Source organism: Hylobates moloch, unplaced genomic scaffold, assembly GCF_009828535.3.
Source record: "Hylobates moloch isolate HMO894 unplaced genomic scaffold, HMol_V3 SCAFFOLD_20, whole genome shotgun sequence".
In the NCBI taxonomy this organism is placed as follows: domain Eukaryota; kingdom Metazoa; phylum Chordata; class Mammalia; order Primates; family Hylobatidae; genus Hylobates; species Hylobates moloch.
Window position 1 is genome coordinate 21,267,406 of NW_026652295.1, and position 23,339 is coordinate 21,290,744.

Below are 23,339 nucleotides of genomic sequence, written 5' to 3' on the forward strand. Positions count from 1 at the left end.
TCTGCCTCCTCCTTCCTGCTCTGGAACCTGCCTTCTCCTCCTTCCCGCACTGGGGTCTGCCTCCTCCTTTCTGCTCTGGAACCTGCCTCCTCCTTCATCTTGCCCTGGAATCTGTCTCCTCCTTCCTGCTCTGGAACCTGCTACTCCTTCTTCCTGCTCTGAAAGTGCTGAAACTCACCTCTGTATTCCTGTTCTAGAGCCACCTACTTCTTCCTGACCTGGAACCTGCCTCCTCCTTCTGGCATTGGGATCTGACTCCTCCTTCCTGCTCTGAAAACTGCCTCCACCTTCTTCCTGCCCTGGAACCTGCCTCCTCTTTCCTGAGCTGGGAACTGCCTTCTTCCTCCTGCTCTGAAACTGCCCAAACCCACCTTCACGTTTCTGCTCTGGAAACAACTCCCTCTTCTTGCTCTGGACCCTCTCTCCTCTTTTCTGCTCTGGAACCTGTCTTCTCCTTCCTGCTGTAGGATCTACCTCCTCCTCCTTCCTGCACTGGGATCTGCCTGCTCCTTCCTGCTTTGGAAATGACCTCCTCCTTCTTGCTCTGGAACCCGCCTCCTCTTTCTTGTTCTGGAACCTGCCTCCTCTTTACTACTCTGGGATCTGCCTTCTCCTTCCTGCTCTGGAACCAACTCCCTCTTCTTGCTCTGAAGCCTGCCTCTTCCTTCCTCCCATCCAAGTACTAACCAGGCCGGACCCTGCTTAGCTTCTGAGATCAGATGAGATCTAGTGCATTCAGGGTGGTATGGCCATAGACAGCCTCCTTCCTGTTCTGGAACCTACCTCTTCCTCACTGCTCTGGAACCTGCCTCCTCTTTATCATTCTGGGATCTTCCTCCTCCTTCCTGCTCTGGCATCCACCTCCTCCTTTCTGCTCTGGAACCCACCTCCTCTTTACTACTCTGGGATCTGCCTCCCCCTTTCTGCTTTGGAACCTGCCTCCTCCTTCCTGTGCTGGAACCTACCTCCTCCTTCCTGCTCTGGATCCCACCTCCTCCTTCCTGCTCTGGATCCCACCTCCTCCTTTCTGCTCTGGGACCTGCCGCCTCCTTCCTGCTCTGGAACCTGCCTCCTCTTTACTACTCTGGGATCTGCCTTCTCCTTGCTGTTCTGGAACCTGCCTCCTCCTTCCTGCACTGGAACCCACCTCCTCCTTCCTGCTCTGCGATCTGCCTCCTCCTTCCTGCTCTGGAACCTGCCTCCTCCTTCCTGCTCTGAGACCTAGCTCCTCTTCCTGTTCTGGAACCTGTGTCTTCTTTCTTATGCTGGAGCCCACCTCAGTTTCTCCTTTCTCCTTATCAGCTATCATTTTGTCACTTTCCCCTTCTTTTTCTTCCTTTTGATTCCTTTGTTCAATATTTTCACATATTTGCTATTATTTTTTATCTTTTTTAATTAAGAGATTATTCATATGCCACATAATGTACCGTTTTCACATGTAGAATTCAGTGGTTTTTAGTATATTCACAAAATTGCATGACTCTTCATGATCTAAAATTCCATGATCTAATTTCAGAATTTTGTCATCACCTCAGTGAGAAACCCCATACCCCATTAGTAGGTGCTCCCCCATTTTCCTCTTCTTCTTAGTCCCTGGAAACCACTAATCTACTTTCTGGATCTAAGGATTTGCCTATTTTGGGCATTTTATGTAAATGGAATCATACAATTTGTAACCTTTTGTATCTGACTTTTTTCACTTAGCATAAATTTTCAAGATTTGTCCATGTTCATACATATGGAGGCATGAATTGCTATTTCGTTCTCTTTTATGACTGAATAATATTCCATTTTGGAATGCAGCATATTTTGTTTATTGATTCATCAGTTGAGAGACATTTGAATTGTTTCTACTTTTTGACTGTTTAGAGTAATGCTGCTATGAACATTCATGTCCAAGTTTTTGTGTGGATGTATGTTTTCAGTCCTCTTGGTTATATATTTCAGAGTGACATTTCTGTGTCATAGGGTAATTCTATGCCTAACATTTTGAGGAACTGCCAAACTGTCTTCCAAAGTGGCTGTAACCTTTTACCTTCTCACCAGCAATGTATGAGGTTTCCAATTCCTCTATATCCTTCCCATTACTGATTATTGTCGGTCTTTTTAAATATAGCCGTCCTAGTGGATGCAGAGTGGTTACTTATTTCCTAGTCTCTCTTGGACATCACTTCCTTTGGGGAATTCTTCTGAACACCCTGAAATCCTTTCTCTTCACATTGTATTAAATGTCTCTGTATTAGTCCGTTTTAACACTGTTGATAAAGACATACCTGAGACTGGGTAATTTATAAAGAAAAAGAGGTTTAATGGACTCACAGTTCCATATGGCTGGGGAGGCCTCACAATCATGGTGGAAGGCGAAAGGCACTTCTTACACGGCGGCGTCAAGAATGAGAGAGCCAAACAAAAGGGGTTTCCCTGTATAAAAAACCATTCAGATCTTCTGAGACTTATTCACTATCATGAGAACAGTATGGGGGAAACTGTCCCCATGGTTCAATGATCTCCCACCGGCTCTCTCTCATAACACATGGGAATTGTGGGAGCTACAATTTAAGATGAGCTTTGGGTGGGAACACAGCCAAACCATATTAATCCCTCCTGTATATTTCTCAGGCACCCTGTCCTTGTAGCATCCTTCATCACACTGAATTATCATTGTCTATTAACTTCATCTCCTCCATTAGAGTGTGAACCTGTTAGATAGAGTACCAAAATATTCCTGTGGTATTTCCTAGGTTAATGCAATGCCTGACACAGTTATTTAGTCTCATCTTTTTGTTGGGAGTGGTATGGTGGGAGACTTATAGACTAGATTTCATAGCATTATTACCTCAGCCCCTAAGTACAAGAATGAAAATATTCATTAGTATTGTTTGTTAGTTGATATCTAGTTAGAAGAAGACAGGAGTTTTTAGCCTATGTGTTTGACTTTTTATTTTTCTTTTATTTTGAGACGGAGTTTTTACTTTTGTTGCTCAGGCTGGAGTGCAATGGTGCCATCTCAGCTCACCACAACCTCTGCCTCCCAGGTTCAAGTGATTCTCCTGCCTCAGCCTCCCAAGTAGCTGGGATTACAGGCATGTGCCACCATACCTGGCCAATTTTGTATTTTTGGTAGAGATGGGGTTTCTCCATGTTGATCAGGCCGGTCTCAAACTCCCAACCTCAGGTGATCCTCCCGCCTCGGCCTCCCAAAGTGCTGAGATTACAGGCATGAGCCACCGCACCTGGCCGTGTTTGACTTTTTATAAAGTTATTTTTTCTTTACTGTTGTACTAATATGGTACTGTCCCTTAATTCACCAAGAAGTTGGAAGGAAAGAAATAGGGATGCTATAAAATATCACCATAGGGGGAAAATGCCTAGGTGATTTTAAAAGTATAAATCAGTTAGCCATTTTTACTTTGATTTTTTAAAAGCTTGACTGATTGAGAACTGACCGTTTCTTTTAAAAAATAAAGTACCAGTTACATAGATTAGACTTTAAAGATTTCAGATGCAGATAGAAGTCAAGAACAGTATCGTAAAGTTTATGGATCTTCAAAAATGATGTGTTTCACTGTAAGTATCAGAAATCTGAGATTCATTTACATCAGGGTTGAACAGATAGGGATCAGTGCTGGGGAACAAAAGCTGGAAGTAGAATTAAACATAATTAAAGACTTTAAATATAAGTTTGAATTAAAAAGTACATCCGGCTTGAAGGCTGACTCATACTAAATTATGGTGCCCTATGCGTAAATACAGATTAAAAGGCATATTTAATTAGTTCTTTTGAGAATTTCTCCCCACAAACCTATTGGTTTTTATAATCAATATTTAGATAATGTTGTTTTGTTTTTTTTTTCTGATTCTAGAAAGATTTGTTTTAGCGTTTTAGATTTTTCTTAATTGAAATGAAGTTATGCTTGGACTAGATAGCCATTCTCCTATTTGACAGTGTTTTCAGTGTATTCTTGGAAATTCTATCCAGCTTCTTTGCTATGGTTTTTATATGCTTCTGGAACAACGAGGAAATGGGGGAGGGAAAGAAAGAGAGAAACAAATGTAAGTTGGACCCAGATCAGTGAGATAGTATCAAATGGGGCCAAAATGAATTTGGCAGATGCTCTTCTCATGTTTCCCACTGGAGCATGCACATATTGTTACTTGGAATACCACTTGCATTTCTTTCATTCTTGTAAGATTTTTCTTCAGCCTCAGTAACAAACTTTAACTTTAAATAGGAGCCAGGAATGAATATTGAGAATTTAAAAAAAATGTGTAAATGTACTTAGAAAGGATATTTTGCCATGAAGGTTTGGTTGGTAAAGGATATAGTAGATGCCTTTTAAGTGTAGGAATGAAAGTGTGCAGGGGCAGAGATAGTGGAAGGTGTGTCGTGTTTTAGAGATCTGAATTTGAATCCTCATTTTGCCACTTAATAGTGGCATGACTTTGGCAAAGTGAACTTTAAGAGTCTATCTTTCCTTATTTATAAAACGAGAAGATCCATTTTTACTCTGTAGTGCTGATAGTAAGTGAATTTAGTGACAGATAGAAAACATTCAATAAATGATTGCTGTTTCAAAATTGTCATATTTACTAAAAAAAGTAGTAATTCTTGGGATAAAAAAAGTAAATTTTCTTATCAAATGTTCTTTTAATGTCAGGTAGGCATTTCAGTTTCATGATGTTCAATGTAGGTATTACTGGTAGCTGTATTTCCTTGGTTCCTGTATGTCAACGTGGTAGACAAAGACAAAAATGAGAAAACCTTGAATGTGGGAGCACACGAATTTATATAGATGAAATTGTACAGTACCATGTACTTCATTAATATGCACTTAATGAAAGTTTATTAAAATTGAATGAGAGTTGAAAGTATTCAATATCATTTTATTTCTTGCAGTATTTAGGTTACTGCAGACAAGTGAGAATTAGCTTTTTTTTTTTTTTTTTTTTTTTTTTTTTGAGGCTGAATCTTGCTCTGTCGCCCAGGCTGGAGTGCAGCAGCGTGATCTCAGCTCACTGCAAGCTCCACCTTCCAGGTTCACACCATTCTCCTGCCTCAGCCTCCCCAGTAGCTGGGACTACAGGTGCCCGCCACCACGCCCGGCTAATTTTTTGTATTTTTAGTAGAGACGGGGTCTCACCGTGTTAGCCAGGATGGTCTCAATCTCCTGACCTCATGATCCGCCTGCCTTGGCCTCCCAAAGTGCTGGGATTACAGGTGTGAGCCACCGTGCCTGGCCGAGAATTAGCTTTAAAAAAAAAAAAAAAAAAAATGTATCCAAAGGAGAAAGATGCTGTATAACTTTCCAAAAAGTCTGTTCCCTTATTTAAAACAGACACTTTTAAGTTTAAAGGAATCTTAGGCTGCAAGGAGGTGCAAAACTTACAGAGTTTTCATGTACCCTTCACCCAGCTTCCCCATGATACTGTCTTTAATATCCACAGTACCATTATTAAAACCAGGAAATTGATGTTGGTAATTTACACCTTCAGTGCTTAACCCATTTTAGCATTTTTAAGTGGAGGAAATTCTTTTTGATGTCTTGCTTAATCAATTTTCACCTACATATACTTTTTGAGTGTCCGTATGCTGAACAGAAAGATATTTTGAAATCAGAAACCCTTAGGCTCAAATCTTGGCTCTGCCTCTTATTCCTATACAACTCTGGGGAGCTTTCTTAGCATCAATGATGGTCTGTTTCTTCATTTGTAAAAGGTGCTATCACTTACCTTGCAGAGTTGCCATAAGGATTAGCAATTGGGTATTGTCAAGAGCCTTTTCAATAAATGATGGCTTTTGGAATAACTGTTCTCTTGCTATGTTTTCATCAAAAATTGAAAAGAGCTGGCCATTATCTTTAACATAGCATGTGTACTTTGTGGACACCTATCATTTCAGGACCACTAACTGGTAAATATGCTAAAACAACTTCATGGTTCCTGTAGCCCCCTGCTTGTTTTGCTCCGTGATCACCCACTTTATCTGCAAAAAGCCACTCCTCTCTGTGTATAGATTATATTTCTTCTGCCTTTGTTATATGGATTCTAGGAAATGTAGTTCTTTTTAGTTTTTTGTTTTCTTTTATATAACCTCTTCCAACTTAATTCTGTTTTATAAGCAGTTGATGATAGCCCCAGGTAGATGCCTGCTTCAAACCCAGGCTGATACAGCTGGCTCTTGAGTATCCCTGTACAAAAGCTGCCCTTCAGGGAACATCATGTCTAGGGCCGTTGCCTCCCTCGGCTTGCAGACCTGGTGCTCTCTGCATCAAAAACTGGTCACTCCTTCTCATCTCTCCATTTGGGTACAGCTGCAAAGGTAGAAACAGAGTTCTGCACCCCACCTTTTGCTGTACCTCAGTTAGCCCAGAAGCATCTACCCCTATTTAGCTCAGAAGCGTGTAGTCCTGTTTAAATACTTAAAATTTGCTATGTTCTGTATTGGCCAAGAAATGTTTTCTGGTAAGAGCTTCTGGTAGGAAGAGGACCTAAAGCTGCCCTCGCAAGATGATATCCAGTTCATTTGAAATAGAAAGTTTTGTTTGCTTTTAATTTTTATTTACTGAACTGAAAATTGGAAACAGCCCATTGACTTTTCTATCTTATACAGCATCTCCTCCTACACACATTTAGCTTCCTGCTCCCTTGAAATCTGGGCGACCTACTCCTGTTTTCAAGTTTTTTCTATTTTATTATTTTGGTCCTTAGTGTTTCTGCCTCTTTTGTATCTTCCAACTTTCCATTTCAAAAGAGAAGGATCATATTTTTATATATTTACATCCCATTTGAATGTGTTTAAGGAATGCTTAGAAATATTCCTTTATGTTGTAAAATATCCCTCTGCTTAAGCAAGTAGCGTATCATTTCCTGCTTTAGTTCTGGCCTCGGTCTGACAGGCCAGGGCCGAAGTAGGGGTGAAAAGTTCACCGTCCGGAAGTGCTGTTGAGGTCAGAATCACGTGATGAGGAGCAGACCCAGACTCCTGGTAATTCCCTGAGAATGTGAATCTTTGGGAGAAGGAGCACAAGAGAGAGCTTTTTCTCAAGTCGGCTGCCTGTGCTCGGGCTCTTGCTTACAATTCTTAGTTTTATGGCACTATTATTATTATTCTGCAAGGAACTCACTGTAATGCCTTTATTATTGTCTACATCAGTGTTTTAAAAAGTAAAGTTGTAACGCATTGCTAGGTTATGCAATCAATTTTGTGGACAGAGATCAGCATTAAAAAATAAAAAAGGAAACAGGAAATGTAAACAGAGTGCATTATATGGAATAAGAATATGTGTATTTTGTAAAACTCTTGTTTGATACATAGATCCATACACATAGACACACATAATCTCATAGGTCTCTACTTATTTGCGTATGAGTACATGCTGGCAGGCGTACATTCTCCTTCATCCTCATTCCTAGTCATTTGAGAACTCAGTCATTCAAAATGCATGCACTTGCCAGCGGATGTGTTCTTATAAAATTCACATAGTTTCATATTTGGAATTTATTGTAACTGCATTTTAATTTATGTGAATATGAGTTATGTATCTTATTTTGTTTCTTTGTATTTTCTCCACTCAGTATTCTATTTTAAGGTCCATGGATATTGCTATGTGTACATCTAATCCATTGCATCCAAATGCCCGTAGTTGTTGAAGTGCGTCTAGAATACATTTTACTTCTGTTCTCTCCCAGGGATGGACCCCTATATTGTCTCCATCTCACCTCACCATGAACACAACTACTGTGAAAAGCCTCAGATACATCCCTTACTGGAAAGTACCAAGGGGAATTTATTTGGGTTCTAGCCTAATAGTAGACTTGCTGAGCCAGAGGGCATAGGTACCCAGCTCAGATACTGTATACAGTATAATTTCAAAAAGCACACTGATTACCTGCGGAATGATTTACCAGTCAAAGCACCCACCAGCAGTATGAATGCTTATTCCCATATTCCCGCCAGTACTTAGCATTATTAAGCTTTCTAATTTTCCCTATTTCTGTCTAGTGAGTGTAAAATGATATATTTTTTGTTTTGTTTTGTTTTTATCTGATTATTGTTGGATTTGATTATGTCTTCATGTGCTTGATTTTTTTGGATTTTTCTCATCTGTAAATTCCCCTTCAAATTCATTGCACATGTATCTACTGGAAATTTTTTACTTTTCCTATTGATTTATAGGCATTCTTTGTATAGTCCAGATAGTCCCTGGCTGGCTTTAGACATTACATGTATTCTCCTAGCCTGTCATGTTTCTGTTAACTTTTGTCTCTTACACTTTTTGTTGAACAGAAGTCTTTAATTTTGATGTAATTTAGTTTATCAGTATTTTACTCTGGGGGCTTTGCAGAATATTCCCTCTTCTTCTGATACAAAAATTATCTATTCATATCAGTTTTATAGTTTTATCTTTCACATTTAGGTCTTTAATCTCTCTGAAGTCCATGTGTGTATGTGGTAGCGGGTAGCAATCCATTGATTTTTCATATGGTGATTCTGTTTATTTAAGCTGGTGTTGCCCTTCAGCTCTCTGATATGCTCCATTGGTTTTTCTGTTCTTTAACTAAAGTTTATGCTGTTTTGTTGCTATGGCTTGGTAGTATATTTTACTATCTGGTAGAGTAAGTCCTGCTTATTGTTCTTCTTTTTCATAGTGGATTTAGGTATCTGTGAACTTTTCTTTTCTATATATTTTTTTTTTTTTTTTTTGAGACTGAGTCTCACTCTTTCACCCAGGCTGGAGTACAGTGGTACAATCTCAGCTCACTGCAACCTTCACCTCCCTGGTTCAAGTAATTCTCCTGCCTCAGCTTCCCGAGTAGCTGGGACTACAGGTGCGTGCCACTATGCCTGGCTAATTTTTGTATTTTTAGTAGAGACGGGGTTTCACTGTATTGGCCAGGCTGTTCTTGAAGTCCTGACCTCAAGTAATCTGCCTGTCTTGGCCTCCCAAAGTGCTGGGATTACAGGTGTGAGCTACCGTGTCTGGCCGTATATGAATTTTGAAATAAATACAATCAAATCAGTTCCTCAACTACAATTGAATTTTGATTTGAATGTTACGGAATTTATAAATGAAAATTGAAGAACTAACATATTTTTGCTAAGTTATTCCATCTAGGAGCTTTTACTGTCTCTCCATTTATCTCAGCATCTTTCATGTACCTTATTAGAGTTCAATGATTCTCCATAGAGGTACAGGTGTTCTTTTTGATACTCGAAGCCAATTGAAGATGAAGACAAATAATATACACAATCCATATAATGATTTTAAAATAAAAATTGAGGGTTTAGCCGTTGTTAAAGTAGTAGTATCCTTTGATTGCAGATATTTATGGTAGAAGAGATCTTAAAGACAATGCCAGAGACTCCAACATATTGAGTATCCCTAATTCTAAAACCTGAAATCTGAAATGCTCCAAAACCTGAAACTCTTTAAATGCTGACCTAAAGTTCAAAGGAAATGATCACTGGAGCATTTCGGATTTTGGATTTTTGCATTAGGGATGCTTAACCAGTAATGCAAATATTCCGAAATCTAAAAATATCCCAAATCTGGAACACTTCTGTTCCCAAGAGTTTCAGATAAGGGGTACTCAACCTGTATAAATAAGAAAACTAGTCATCAGTGAGGGACTAGTTTTTTTTTATTATTATTATAAGGAATGACTCGCTCAAGATTACAGAGTTAGACAGTGAGAGAACTGTCTAACTCTGCCTTTCTTTCTCTTGGTAGAGTTAATGTTAAGGTTTGCTTATGCTTCCAGACAAATCAGATTCTTTTTTCAGTGATGATCACACAAAGAATGATTGACCTGCCAAAGCCATAAGACGGAAAGGGGGAAAAAATCTCTTGAGCAGCTTTTTGTTTTCTTATTAGTAATGGTGTGATCACCATTAGTATTTTGGTTCATTTTTCAGCAATTATGTCCTGCATTCTGGCTGTGGTTGATAGTGACTTTAAAAAAATAGATATGGTGGTACTTGCACAAAATAATTGTCACACATTAGCATGTTAATGAAGTGTTAGGGTGCTAAGAATGGCTAGCACACTAAAACAGGAGAGAAAAGATCCATCCTCACTGCCGCATCAGCCAGACTACACAATCCAAATGGAAGGCACGGCTCAGGTTGACTGGCAGGGCATTCTGCATTATTGACATGCATTTTCTTCCTCTCCCCACATGCATGTTGAAACTTGGTTTTTGCTGTCTTTAACCCATCTAATTTTCCTCCAAATAAGTTGGTTTGGGGACAGAAATGAGTGCTTTTTCTTTTTTTCAGACAGACAGCAGAGCTCATAAGGGAATAATTACAAGACTAATTCCTCTGTTTTAATGACATCAATTGAATAACATTAAAAAGTCAAAGCCCATATGATTTCATAGCATTTTAACTCTGAGCATTTGAATCTAAATAACATGTCATTTTGCTGTATGTCTGTGTAGTAGGGCCATTAACTTAAAACTAAATTCACTGTGTGTGTGTGTGTGTGTGTGTGTGTGTGTGTGTGCGCCTGCCTGTCTGTCTATTTCTGGAGCTACTCATGTTAATGGTGGCAGAGAGAATTCTTTCATGTTTCCTGAAGGTTGGAGAAAGATCAGTATGCTTTTGAAGCCAACATGGATACCACTATCCCTTACAGGAAAACACAGAAATGGCTGCTGATCCACCATGTGGCCGAGGTAATCCTGATCCACATCTTAAGGGTCAGCCTTTCTTCTGAATTTCAGTTTCATATTTCTACCCACCTGTCGGGACTTCTTTACCCAGCTGTTCCCTGTCTACCTAGATCCCATCAGGTCAACACATTAAAACCCAAGTTCAGTGTCTTTTGCAAAAACCCAGACCCCCTTTAGAGCTCTCCATTCCTCTAAGTGTTAGCAACACACTCAGGTTTATAGGCTAATCCCTCACCGTGTCTAGTCCACCAAGTCCTGTTTGCGAATGCCCTGTATCATCACACAGCCTTATACCTTTCTTCTGCCCTTGCTCCTGTCACTTAATGCAGGGCTCATCATCTACCCAGCAGGCCTGGGCTCCTGCTGTCTGTGTTTTTATCCAGCCATCTTCCAAGCTTCTGGCCCAAAGCTTACCTGGACTCTGGTGTGGCCATTTGTTAACTGTTCACCTTGGGCAGCTTATTTAGCTTTTATGAACCTATTTGTGTTCTTCTATCAAGTATAAACAGTAACAACTTGACGGCTTGTTTGGAGGATGAAGGACATAATGAATGCCATGTGCCGCACCCAGTGCCTGGCATGTAATTGGTGCTCATGTTGTATCACCCTCCATAGTAATTTCTTTGAACACTGATTTCTTTCTTTTCCAGAAATATAAGCTCCTTCTTGCTGTTTGTCCCCAGAGCTCCTTTTCCTCTCCGCTCAGATTTCGCCTTCTTGATGACACAATCCAAAATAGCCTTGCCCAGCTCTGCCCCCATACTCTCCAGCATCACGTTTATAGTCTTGCCTTTTTAAATCTCTTTATCTGACATTATCTTTCATTTGTTTGCCTGACTTTTAAAGTAATCTGTCCTTTTCCCCACTTGTGCACTAGAATGTAAGCTCTGCAAAAGCAAGGGATGTGTCTGTCTTCTTTGCAGCTGTAGCCCAAGATGAAGGAGTCAGCCTTAGATATCTTTTTAAGACTTATGAGTCAGAACTCAGGCTTCATACACAGAGGCGCCAAGCCCTTAAGCCATTCGGGGTACACAGTGACTGTAGTAGGAAGTGGAAGAGATGAATCTTCTAAAACTGAAGATATAGCTGTGTAGCTGTGTAGGAGATGAGAACCCACCTACCTACCTTGATTGGCCCTTGCATTTTATACTTAGAAGAATCATCATCATTGTAAGGAAAGACCTGAATAACTTAATATACAATCTAATTTTTCTTTTTGCTGGATCAGATATAGATAGACTTTCTTATGATATGTTCTTATGGCCTTCCCATTCTTGGCCTAGGCTTTTCTTTAGCTGGGCTCTGATCCCTGCTGAGGCCTCAACCTGCCTTGTCCATTACCAGGACCTTAATCCCTGTTTATAATCCTGCTTACCAGCCTTTTAATCCTTTGAGATTGACCACAGATTGAAACCTTGCTAAAGGCTTGGCCTCCTCCTGGCCCCTACCTCTCCCTAGCCTACTTCTCTGGGCTGTGTCTTCCTCTCTGTCTGTGTAACCCTAAGAAGGCCTGCACCGTCACTTTGCCACTTTTGTCTCTGATTCAGTGGGCAAAGAGTAAGCATTTGCTTTGTATACTATGTACGCCCTTTCATTTCCAGTCTAGCATATTTAACCAGAGTGAAATAGCACATTGATCCAGCCCACCGTGTAGGTTAAAACTGTGGTCTCCACGCATTTAGCACCTCTCCTCTCACCCTACCTTCAAATTTTCCTGCCGATGAATCTTCCTCGGCGACCACTGTATATATATTGCTGTCTGCTGAGAAATGTTCAATGCTTCCCCAGCCACTGAAGGATAAGCTTGAACTTCTTAGCTTGACATTCAAGGCTTGCCCAATCTGAGTTGTACTTAGTTGCCCATCATGGTTCCTACATGAAGACTTGCCCTGCTTCACCCAGACCCACGAGATGCATCTTCTAGCTAATGCCGTAGCTACATCTCTGCCTGGAATGACCCTCCTGCTCCCCCGTGTATATTCAAGCCTGACTTGCAATTTAGTTCACAGTTCAAGTTCTGGTTGCTCCAGGGAGTTTCTCCAACTGTGACCACCCCTCCCTCTCGAACTCTTCTCTTTTCTCCTATCCCCTTTACTTGGAGGGTGGCTCTTTCTTCTTCCGCTGCCGCTCATCTCCACATGAGTACATTGGGCCTCTTCATTTGGCTTGAAAGTCCCTTAAAGATGGAATTTTGTTTTCTTCCTCTTTAAACTTTCATTGTTGTAAATATTGCAACTGTTGTCGGTTATTGCTGAAGATGATCATGATATTTGCCATTTTTCGGGGTATTTTATGCATTGCACTAGATGTTTTATATGTATTATCTCATTAATTGTCCAATTATCCTATGACATTATACATGTCTTTTACAAGAGAAAATGAAAATTTATTTTATTCTGCTAATAGTTGGGGAAGGCTGGTTTCAAAGGTCTGTTGGATTTTAAAGCTTGTACTCTTTCCACCATTCACTGATGATGGCCCAAAGTAGTATGCATTTAAAATTTGGGAGTAGATAGCAGGAAAGGAGAATGAGGTTTCTAATGTGATCTGAATACTACTCTGAAACCTGTTACCAGAGAAAGGGTAATAAAGATGGGGAAAGGCTCAAAGCCAGTCAGCAAAACCAACATACACACACACACACACACACACACACACACACAATTCTTTATGTTAAGCCGGTTTTAATTTTTGTTTTCCCATGAGAAGATGAATGGGCAGGAATTCAATCAAATCAGCAAATGGAAAACACTGACAAATAGATAAGAAAATATCACTGATAATATCTGAAATATACTTTAGCCAGGGTTTTCAAGATTCCCTTTAAACCTTTTTCCTTAGAAAGCTTTACAAGTAAGAAAACTATTTTTGACTTCTTTATTCTACACTTTCTTAGGAATCAGCTTGTTTAGTGGAAAGAACCTATTGGTTTTAAAGCACGTCAAATGTGGTTTTAGATTTATATTGAATACAAGAAGAAAGGGATATAAGTGTAATTTCTAAAAAAATTGCTTGGAAACTGAAGCAATAAAATCACAAGTTTTGAATTTGTCTTTAACATCTAACAGGTTTCTCGTGTATATATATGTGTGTGTGTGTGTGTGTGTGTATACATATATCCTTCTATATTCTTTGTGTGTATGCTTTTTACAAAAGTTTATATTCCTCTATGTGTTCATCCAAATTATTGATCTGGGTCATTCACTTATAAACTTAATAAGAACAGGTGATGCTTGTCATGCATGATTTTGTGCACATACATTATAGTTTTCTATAATTTAATTATTGCCATCATCAGTTTAAAAGCCCGAGGAAACAGACATTGGGATCACAGAACCACTGAACCCAAAGTATATCTTGATGTCAACTTTTGATGCAAGATTTTAAGACAGGAAAAGCACTGGAATAGAATTTTCAGAAATTTAGGGCAAGCAATTTTACCTTCCCAGGACCTAGGTTCCAAAAAAACAAAATTAGAGGATTAGACTGGATGGTCTTTAAGTAAATTTCCTTCAGATTAAAATTCTTTAGAGTCTGTGCCTTTATGTCTGCTTCTTGCCTCATTAATCTCTCCTGCAAAAGAAACCTTACGTCTGACAACATCTGGGGAAATAAAGATAGCATGTTTGTAAGAACTGGAAAGACTGTTGAATGAAGTGGTTATTTCCTTCTTACTGTGTTAATGACAGCAGTGTCTTGAATATCAGGGAATGAATGCATCAAAGGCTCTCACTAGTCCTGTGGTAAAGAAGTTAAAAAAACTCCTGAGTAATAGGATTTTATCTGTCCATTTATGATCAAGAATGGTTTTAAAATGGGATGGTGTGGGAGGCTGAGGCAGGAGAATCTCTTGAACCCAGAAGTCGGAGGTTGCAGTGAGCCGAGATCGCGCCATTGCACTCCAGCCTGGGCAACAACAACAACAACAAAAAAGGGGGGGGAATGGTGATTGCCCCAGAGTTTTTATAACTCACAATAACCAAAAATGATATTATTATTATAATGTGACTAGTAAAGCACACATTTATTATATGCTTGCTTTATGCTGGGCATTCTATCCAGGATTTACTTAACATTAAGTCAGTATTACAGTATATCCCCATTTTTCAGATGAGAAAACTGAGGTTTAGCGAGATTGACTTCCTCACAGTTGTACACAGAGAGAGAGCTGTAGGACCACAATTCAATTGCCCATTTGATCATGAATCCTAGGTTCTTTATGTTGTGTCCTTTTATATCAATACCATATTTTCTGCCTGAAATATTATTTACAGGTTCAAGATCTAGCACTCTGTTTTTGTCATTAGCTATGGATAGTATGGGTGCTGAAACTCACTACCAGATCTTTTCTGGTGTTATGACTTAATTAAATGTTGAATAATAATGAAGGCACACTTCTATAAGAAGTGTGAAAACACTGTTTACACCTGACAAAATCAACTCACTGTTATGTCTATCAAGGTACAAGAATGCAAATTGTAAAGTGCTAGACAAAGTCCTTTTCTATCATCTTCTCATTCTTAAAATTAGGAGCAAACAGTACCAAGAGAGTGAAATGAATCTTTTTTCAATTGTACTTTTCCTTCCTAAAATACTCATGGAACAGCCTGACTCCCATGTTTTTTGTTTTTTGTTTTTTTTTTTTTCAATAATGGGTTGCCTTTGTAAAAAGAGCCTAATATTATATGCAAAATATTCCAGTGTGGAAAATCAAATGACACATTGCTTTAAAACACAGACATCTTTAGATTACTGCCCCCTGCTACTGTCTCAGTGATGCTGACAGCCCATTGCATGTTTGGTCTGTTATAATTTAGTTGTAATTCCAGTTTCAAAATTATTCTTCTATTCCAGATTTTAAAATGGTTTTGAAGCAGGATTCAAGTGGTGATTTTTTTTTTTTTTTTTTTTTGTTCTCTGCTAATTTAGCCTCCTAGAGCCATTCTGTCCAGTATGGTGGTCACTGAAGATCTATGGCTATTTAAATTTAAAGTAAAATAGATTGACAATATATAAAACTAAAAATTTAGTTCCTCTGTCACAATAGCCCTGTTCAAATGTTTAGTAGCTCCATGTTGCTCGGGACAGCCAGGCTGGAAAGCCTAGAAATAGAGTATTTCCATCACTGCAGAAAGTTCTATTGGACAACGAAGATCTAGGGTCATTGTAATGATCTGCTTTTGATCATCTGTTCATTTGGGTTAAAACAGTATGAATTGGGTTATTGCCATAAAAGGTAACCAGATCTGATAGCTGGAAGAGGTTCTGGCATGCGTAGTGTGCTTTAGAAACTCTGGGAGAGCTACGTATTATGTGTTTGCTCTAGTGTATATAACAGTGTTGGCCACTGCAACTTTACCTGGTTTCACAATCTGTATTCTAAATAGCTATCATTTTATTACATACACTGACTGTGCCACTCACTGGTTTTGATTGTTGTTTCTCTGGTGAGTGGACCAGGTAAAGAGCAGCCACAAATTCCAACTAGTTTAGAAAGAAATCCTAAGGCAGAGAGTCTTAAGTTACAGAACTACTTGTTTAAGTTCGTTTTGTAGTCTGGAGATTGTCCTACAGAAATTCACCCTTGAAGGCCACAGGGAGTTCAGCAAGCCTGTCTGGTGGCTGTCTGTCTAAGTTCCTTGAGGCAAAAAAAAGAGACAATGGATCCTTGTTTTTTGACAGCTTTATTGAATGTATTCAGTCCCAAGTTCTGAATAATTTGCTTAACTAGAGATATTTTGCACGGTGAGTAAAATTTTCTTGGTATGAAATTTAATCCTCATAGTATCTTCAGAATAATTTTAACACTTGCCAGATCTCTCTATACTACCCAGCTCTGGGTAAATGTCCAAATGCCTTTACTTGTTGAAAAGAACTCTACTCTGCATTGCTGATTTGTTATTCCTGGTAACAGCCAGAAGTACAGAAAATATACGTGTTTAAAAAAAAATAAAGAAGATGATTGGTTTTAATGTTTCTCTTGATCTTGCTCCCTTCAAGCATATAATAATTTACCAGTTTTCTCTCCCAATTCTTACGTTTCTCTTTCATTGATGGACAAATAGAACAGTGTTTGAAAGATCATTTACAGATTGCACAGTTAGCTCAATGGTAGTAAAAAATGACTGGATAAGGCTCACCACCAAGGGCTTACATGAAGTTGAATGTGAACTTGAAAAACAATTTTGTGTTCAGCCAGCCCTGGTTGTTCTTTAAAATCTTTTATGACTATACATATCTTCATTTAAAATTGTTTGCTGTAAGTTTTAATAGGAAGTGTTTTCTTCATTAAGATGTTGTTCTGATTCTGTCCCCCTTTTTCTAACCAGACTCCACGCGTATTATAAGCACGAACAAACAGTCACCGCACAGGCACCAGTGAGCCCCTTCCTTTAAGAGATCTATTTATAGAGACACGCCAAAGCAGGAGCGTGTGGGTGGGTTCATGTCTCCTGTGATATAATCTTGCCTTCCTGTGTTTGGGAGCTTACAAAGGATGACAGCTGTTTATCATCCTTCCACATTTCTATCCAATCTAAACCTGGTTGGGCTAAAATTTAGAAAGCTTTTGTAGTCAATCAAGAGTGCATGCCCGAGAGCCTCCATAGCAGATGGGCTTCACAACATGGACTATCTTGAAAGTTTTCTCTCCTTAAATGATAACCTTACCTACTGCAGTTGCCATCCTTGAAACCGGCTCTTCTGAGAGTGGCAAATTATTCAGGTTGCATTAGTTTTGTAGGTTTGGTTTTAAACAAGCCGAAGAATTTGGTTAGTATAATCATCTCTATTCACCTCTTTTTGCAAATGATTTATCAAGATTTGAACAGCATCTGAGCAACTCTTCTTGAAAAAACGGGAGGATAATGTTTATTTTGCAGTATGGTGGTCTTTTAAAATTTGTTTTTTTGCTTGGCAGCTCGGAACAGAAGAGAAATATAAAATGGGAGATGCTAGGTTTCTAAGTAGCAGTTGTCCCATGGTTAAGCTGAAGTGCTTTCTTAACATAAGGGTTTAAAGGAGTGAATGAAGGCGGGCAAGGAAAATATTGACTATATGCTATTACAATAACACTGATGAAGTTCTAGATACTTCTCATTCTGTGGCAAAGGAAGCTGTGAGTATACATGCAAAAAAAAAAAAAAAAAAGGTTATGCAAAGTTTGGGTTTTCTTTGTTCTTAGTCCTTGCTTGGGATTTTGAGGAAAATGGAATGTATTTCTATTTTGTATTTCACTTGATTTTCTAATCTTTCATATTTGGCCAGCTACTTTTTGAGAACATATTGTACACATGTTCTGATGCTGTTTGAATGCCCTGTGAGAGACAAGAGTTGATTGAAAGCTCTCAGTTCTCCTGAAGTGGGTGGCCAAAGAGCTGAAACTGAACAGCTGCTGTACACCCATTGAACTTTTGTCATTTATAAATTATTTTCCATGCCATCTGGAGCAAGAATGGTGCCATGGTTTAGAGAAACTCTTTGTGGGGTACATTCATATCCAGTGCTTATATAGCTTGCTTATTACCACATTCAACTGAAGTTTTAAAATCTTTATTTGCTTGGAGGCTTAAGGATGTGAATAAATATGAGTGATTTCTTTAAATGTTATATGAAAAACACCACCTCCACCTCTACCAACGTTTTTCCCTCCCTCTCTCCTTTCCAGTGACTACATCCTGCCTGCTTTCAGCTCCAGTGGAAAATGTGTTAATCCCAGAGTCTCCGTGAGGTTTCCTGTTTGATGACATAATCAGAAAATTCTCCTCACATTGCCCTTGGGGTTGCTGTCTGGATGTTATGTTGTCTTGGTGGGCGTAACTCAGCCATCAAAAAAATCAGCACAGGCCATAAACTCAGGACCTGAAATGCATTAACGTAATGTTAAACGAAATAACGCTGTGGGTATGTCTGCAGCACTGGTAGGGAATTTCATTAAACTGCAGATTCTCCCTGGCATCAGATGCATTGGCTGGTGACTCCGGTACATATGGCATGAGCTGCTGCAATGCCACTAGCAGGAGGTATTTGAACTGCTGCAGTGTAAGCTGTTAGACTACATCTCGTGGAAAAATACCACACACCCTTGACTACCAGAGTTTGGTAGTGTTGATTTAAGTAGTTCTTCCCTTCCATTCCCCTCTGGGGCAGGCTGTTTACCTAATACGTTTTGCCTTTGGTGTTGATCACAGGAAGCTGCGAAAAAGAAAACTAGCGCGAAGAGACAGAAATAGAAGATGAGGATACACTTTAAAATGAGAAAAGCAAAAGATGGCATCTGACATGTAAAGTGGGTTTTAAAAGTTTTAAAGATAAGATATTGTGAGGCAGAAACTTCAGTAGCTGTGAATATAGTTGGAAAGAAGAAACCTTGATATAAAAGTGGAACCAAGAATAGGATATTTAGATACCAAAGGGCACGTACAGTTTTATAAGTTTAGAAGATATTGGCATAGGAAATTGAGCATATGCTTAAATATGGATTTCCTTTGCTGTTTGGAGAATTTTTTATTTTTTTATTGTTTTGGTAGGCTGCCATAACCCTCCATTTGGTTGTCTTGGATGGAATATCTCTTGCCTTGGATCTTGGAAATCCAAGCTTGATTGGCACTTGGTCAGGATGAGAACAAGGAATGAGCCTCTTAGGATGTTTTACAAGTTCTAGAAGTTGCCTCCATGATCCTCCCTCCTGTTGTTGTACCAGACTCTTTCTTGCACGTGTCTAGGTGGGGATGGAGAGAGGTGGTGGGGTAGCTGGTGAGAGAAGCAGGCAAGATACAGCTTGATAGAGCTTCACTGGAGAGAAGTTAAAGAGGAAGGAGAGGTCTAAGCTCTAGCCAGTTGAAAGCCTGGGGCGATGTCACCATTTCTACCTCCTTATATCAGAAATGTTCTTGGGTTTTCCATAATGTATTCCAAGCAGCGGGACACCTTTCACAGATGCTTCTCCTGTGTTTGGGGAATCTGGACTAATATGACAGTGGGAGGGAGAAAATTGTGTTTCTTTATCGCTACTGTGAATGTTGTTGTTTTTTAAAATTTACAACTGACTACTGAATAAGCTCTAAAACTTGGAATTCTGGATTTCAGGTTCTGTGATCTGTTTTCTTGTATGGTTCTGTGATGGTTACATGACCAAGCTGTGAGCATTTACTCTCAAAACAGCTTCATTTAAACCATCCTACGCCTTGTGCTAGAATAATGCTACCCCAGAGCGGGAAAGGCTCTTAAAGATCACATCTAATGGGTGAACCTCTTTACCCAGGTGTGTTGTGACAAGAGTAGGGGGAGACTATGATCGTTTTTATTCTAGATATGTAGCACAGCTTGGTTGTATTAGTGAATGTACCATCTCACACATCATGTTGAGCTGAATGTTTCAGGGGGACAAAATGTTACCTATATGGTCACACTGGGAATCTATTTGAAATTATTAGATATTGCTCCTCACTTCTGCTTGTCAAGATCTTTTTGAATCCGGCATCTATAGCTATTGCCTATCCCAGGTTTTGGTCCCAATGTGAAGTCTAAAAGACTCGATACATGAGGTTAAATCCTGGCTCTACTGTGTTCTGGCTTTGTTACATCAAACGAGTAATTTAACTGCAGTAAGTTTCAGTTTTCTTATTTGTAAAATGAAAAATAGAAGGTTCTGCCTCCCCTGTTGAATAGTTGTGAAGGTAAAGAATAATAGTGCGTATAGAGATGTTTGAAAAAATAAAGCACCACACAAATATTAGTTTTTACTAAGCAACCTGAAAATATGATAAATACCCTTTCTTTGGCTTCATCCAGGTCATTTGTTTTAAAAAAAAAAAAAAAAATGATGATGCAAAGGGACCAAGGACAAAACCCTGCCTCTAGGGACCTTCCAGAGAGTGGCAGTGACGGGATGTTGACAGCCTTTGGTTCATGTGTTTATTAGTCTAATAAACTGCCCTAGCCTTCTGCCCATATTTTCACATCTTGTCCTTTAAGTTGTCCTGGGAGCCCTTGTCAGATTCCTTACTCAAGTTCAAATATATTATGTCCACAGTGTTTCCCTGATCTGCCAGGCTACCAGCCTTGTCAGAGAAGGAAATGAGGTTTGTCTTGTCCCTATTGAACTCACACTGTCCGCCAGGACTGGTGCTTTCTTTTCTGAGTAGTCACAAACCATTCTTTTAACACTCTGCCAAGAATCTTATCCAGGATCAACAGTAAACGCACTGGTGGTGTGCAGTATTGGGATTCTCTCTTCCTTTTTGTTTTTCTTTCTTGTCTTCTTCAAAGTGGGAACTCATTTCCCCCATCTCCAGTCTTCTGGCACCAGTTCTGTTTCTCCATCAGTATTTCCAGGAAGGGGAATTGAAGAGCAATTAACTTTTGCTTGAGTCCAGGTTGCAGTCACACTGACATTTGGTGGCTCATCTTATTCTTGCTGAGGTTGTGGTAAATACTTAGCAGCAGTGGGATGTGTTTACTGCTCTAAATTCATAATAGTTAAAATCCATGTAATGGGAAGACCTTAGAAATAGATTCCTACCTAATGTGAATACATTTTAAAATCCAGTATTGTTTTTAGTTCCCTTATGAAAACAAAACCAACAATTTAAAAAGCTAGATTTTTTTTTTTTTGTACCGAAGAGCCCAAGAAAGCCCATTAAATACAATTTTTAGTTTGCCTAGTTAATATGGGCATGAAAAAATAATATTATTTAAAATAATATATTCTTAAGGTTTTGTTCTAAACGATAATACTAATAAAAAATTGCTATTTAGTGAAGAGCTATTGTATTCTATGCCGTGTATCAGACATTTTACATTTATTACCTTATGTAGTACAATTACTCTGCAAGGCTAAGGGTCTGCACATTTTGGAGATGAGAAAACTGAGGCTCAGACAGCTTTAGTACAGTGCTTAATAAGTGCCAAACTGGAATTTGAATTTAGATCACCTGACTGCAGAGCCTCAGATTTTTCCATTATAGCACAGTGTAGCTTTAAATGATGTTTTCCATTTGACTTTAAAATTTTTAACTTATTTAGTATTGTGATAACCATGCTGAGTGACCTTTAACTTGGGCCATGTCAGTGGGAATCGCTTAAATAAAGCTGTGTTTTATTAATAAGTAGAGTGATGATTGAGTTAGACTGCTTTAAAAATTTCTAAATTAAAAAAAATTACCAATGAAAAAAGAGCTGCTTTTATCAATTGGTGGTCATAAGTAGAGATTTTGCTTTATTTATCTGTTTTTTTTACAAATCCATTAATGGTCCTTTTCTTTAACACCCCATCCATCAACACAGACTCTCCCATTGATAAGGATACCTCACTGAAAGAAGTCAATTCTCCTTTGTCATTTTGACAGGAATTAACTAAAAAGATGGGTTAATCCAGAAAGCAACAGGAAAATACCTGCAGGCCACGACTAAAAGCTAATTTTGTAAAATCAAAATTGTCATAAGAATATTTCCCAGTTGGCCAGGCACGGTGGCTCACGCCTGTAATCCCAGCACTTTGAGAGGCCGAGGCAGGTGGATCCGTTGAGGTCAGGAGTTCGAGAGGAGCCTGGCCAACATGGCGAAACTCTGTCTCTATGAAAAATACAAAATTAGCCAGGTGTGGTGGTGTGCACCTGTAATCCCAGCCACTCAGAAAGCTGAGGCAGGAGAATTGCTTGAGCCTGAGAGGTGGAGGTTGCAGATCTGAGATCACGCCATTGCACTCCAGCCTGGGAAACAGAGCAAGACTCTGTCTCAAAAAAAAAAAAAAGAATATTTCACAGTTCATGATAACAAAGGGCTTTGTCTCTATTCCATAGTAAAGATAAATTTGCCGTTTCAATGTGACAGTTTAACACTACTTTTGTCTTTTCATTGTGACATTTGCATCCCATTGCCCGATGCTATAGAAAGGCTCAAGATAGTGTAATAAGCTCTGTTTCCCAAGGCTTGGTTTGGAATTTAAACCATTTTAATAGGGAACTGTATAAGAAAATCTCATGTAATGCCTGAAAAATGTACAGTTTCAGATCTGGTGCATGAGGCTGTTTGCTGGCTCTAATACAGGATTTTTGTAATAGTGACCCAGAAGAATCTTTGGAAAGGAGAATTTTCATTAACACAGGCTGTTCAAAGCCGTGTTTGCACCAGTAGGAGCCCAACAGCTCTACACACAGAGTATTACTAACAGTGCATTGTCAGAGGGTAATAAACCCAAGATCTGCATCTATAAAGTCTTATTTTGAAAGCTGATTGCTAACACGTGAACACTTACCATGATTATGGCCAAAATTAGAGCTTGTTGTTTTTATAATACTTACAGAAATTCATTTTTAAAAACTTTAAAAATTAAACATTAATATCCTCTCTGCTTAGCTGTGTGATACAAAGTGTTCAGGAAAATTTATATCTCTTGTAGTTCATGTTTATCCCTAGGCTGAAAAACTTTAAACCATTTTTAGCCCCTTCCTTCGAGGATATTGCCTGGCTTTTTGATTTATGTAACTTAGATTATGTAGGTCAATTCGTTGACTAGAAACTCATCTAAATAAGGTTTACTTCTGAATCTTGGTGTTTAAATAGCCTTGAGGGAAAATGTGCTTAACTAAATGATTTTTCTTAAGGCAGTAAGCATTGAGTGTTTGTTTTTTTCATTAACTTTTTTTTTTAATTTTAAGTTA

At 39.0% G+C, this 23,339-nt stretch overlaps 1 long non-coding RNA gene across 1 annotated transcript in view; it reads left to right on the plus strand.

Moving 5' to 3' along the window:
* LOC116460427 (uncharacterized) overlaps positions 1 to 18,631 on the plus strand; it is a 107,194-nt gene extending 88,563 nt beyond the window's left edge. The window contains exon 4 of the long non-coding RNA XR_009211352.1: positions 18,344 to 18,631. This is a non-coding gene — a long non-coding RNA (uncharacterized LOC116460427). The remainder of the gene's footprint in view (positions 1 to 18,343) is intronic.
* The last annotated feature ends 4,708 nt before the right edge of the window (positions 18,632 to 23,339 follow it).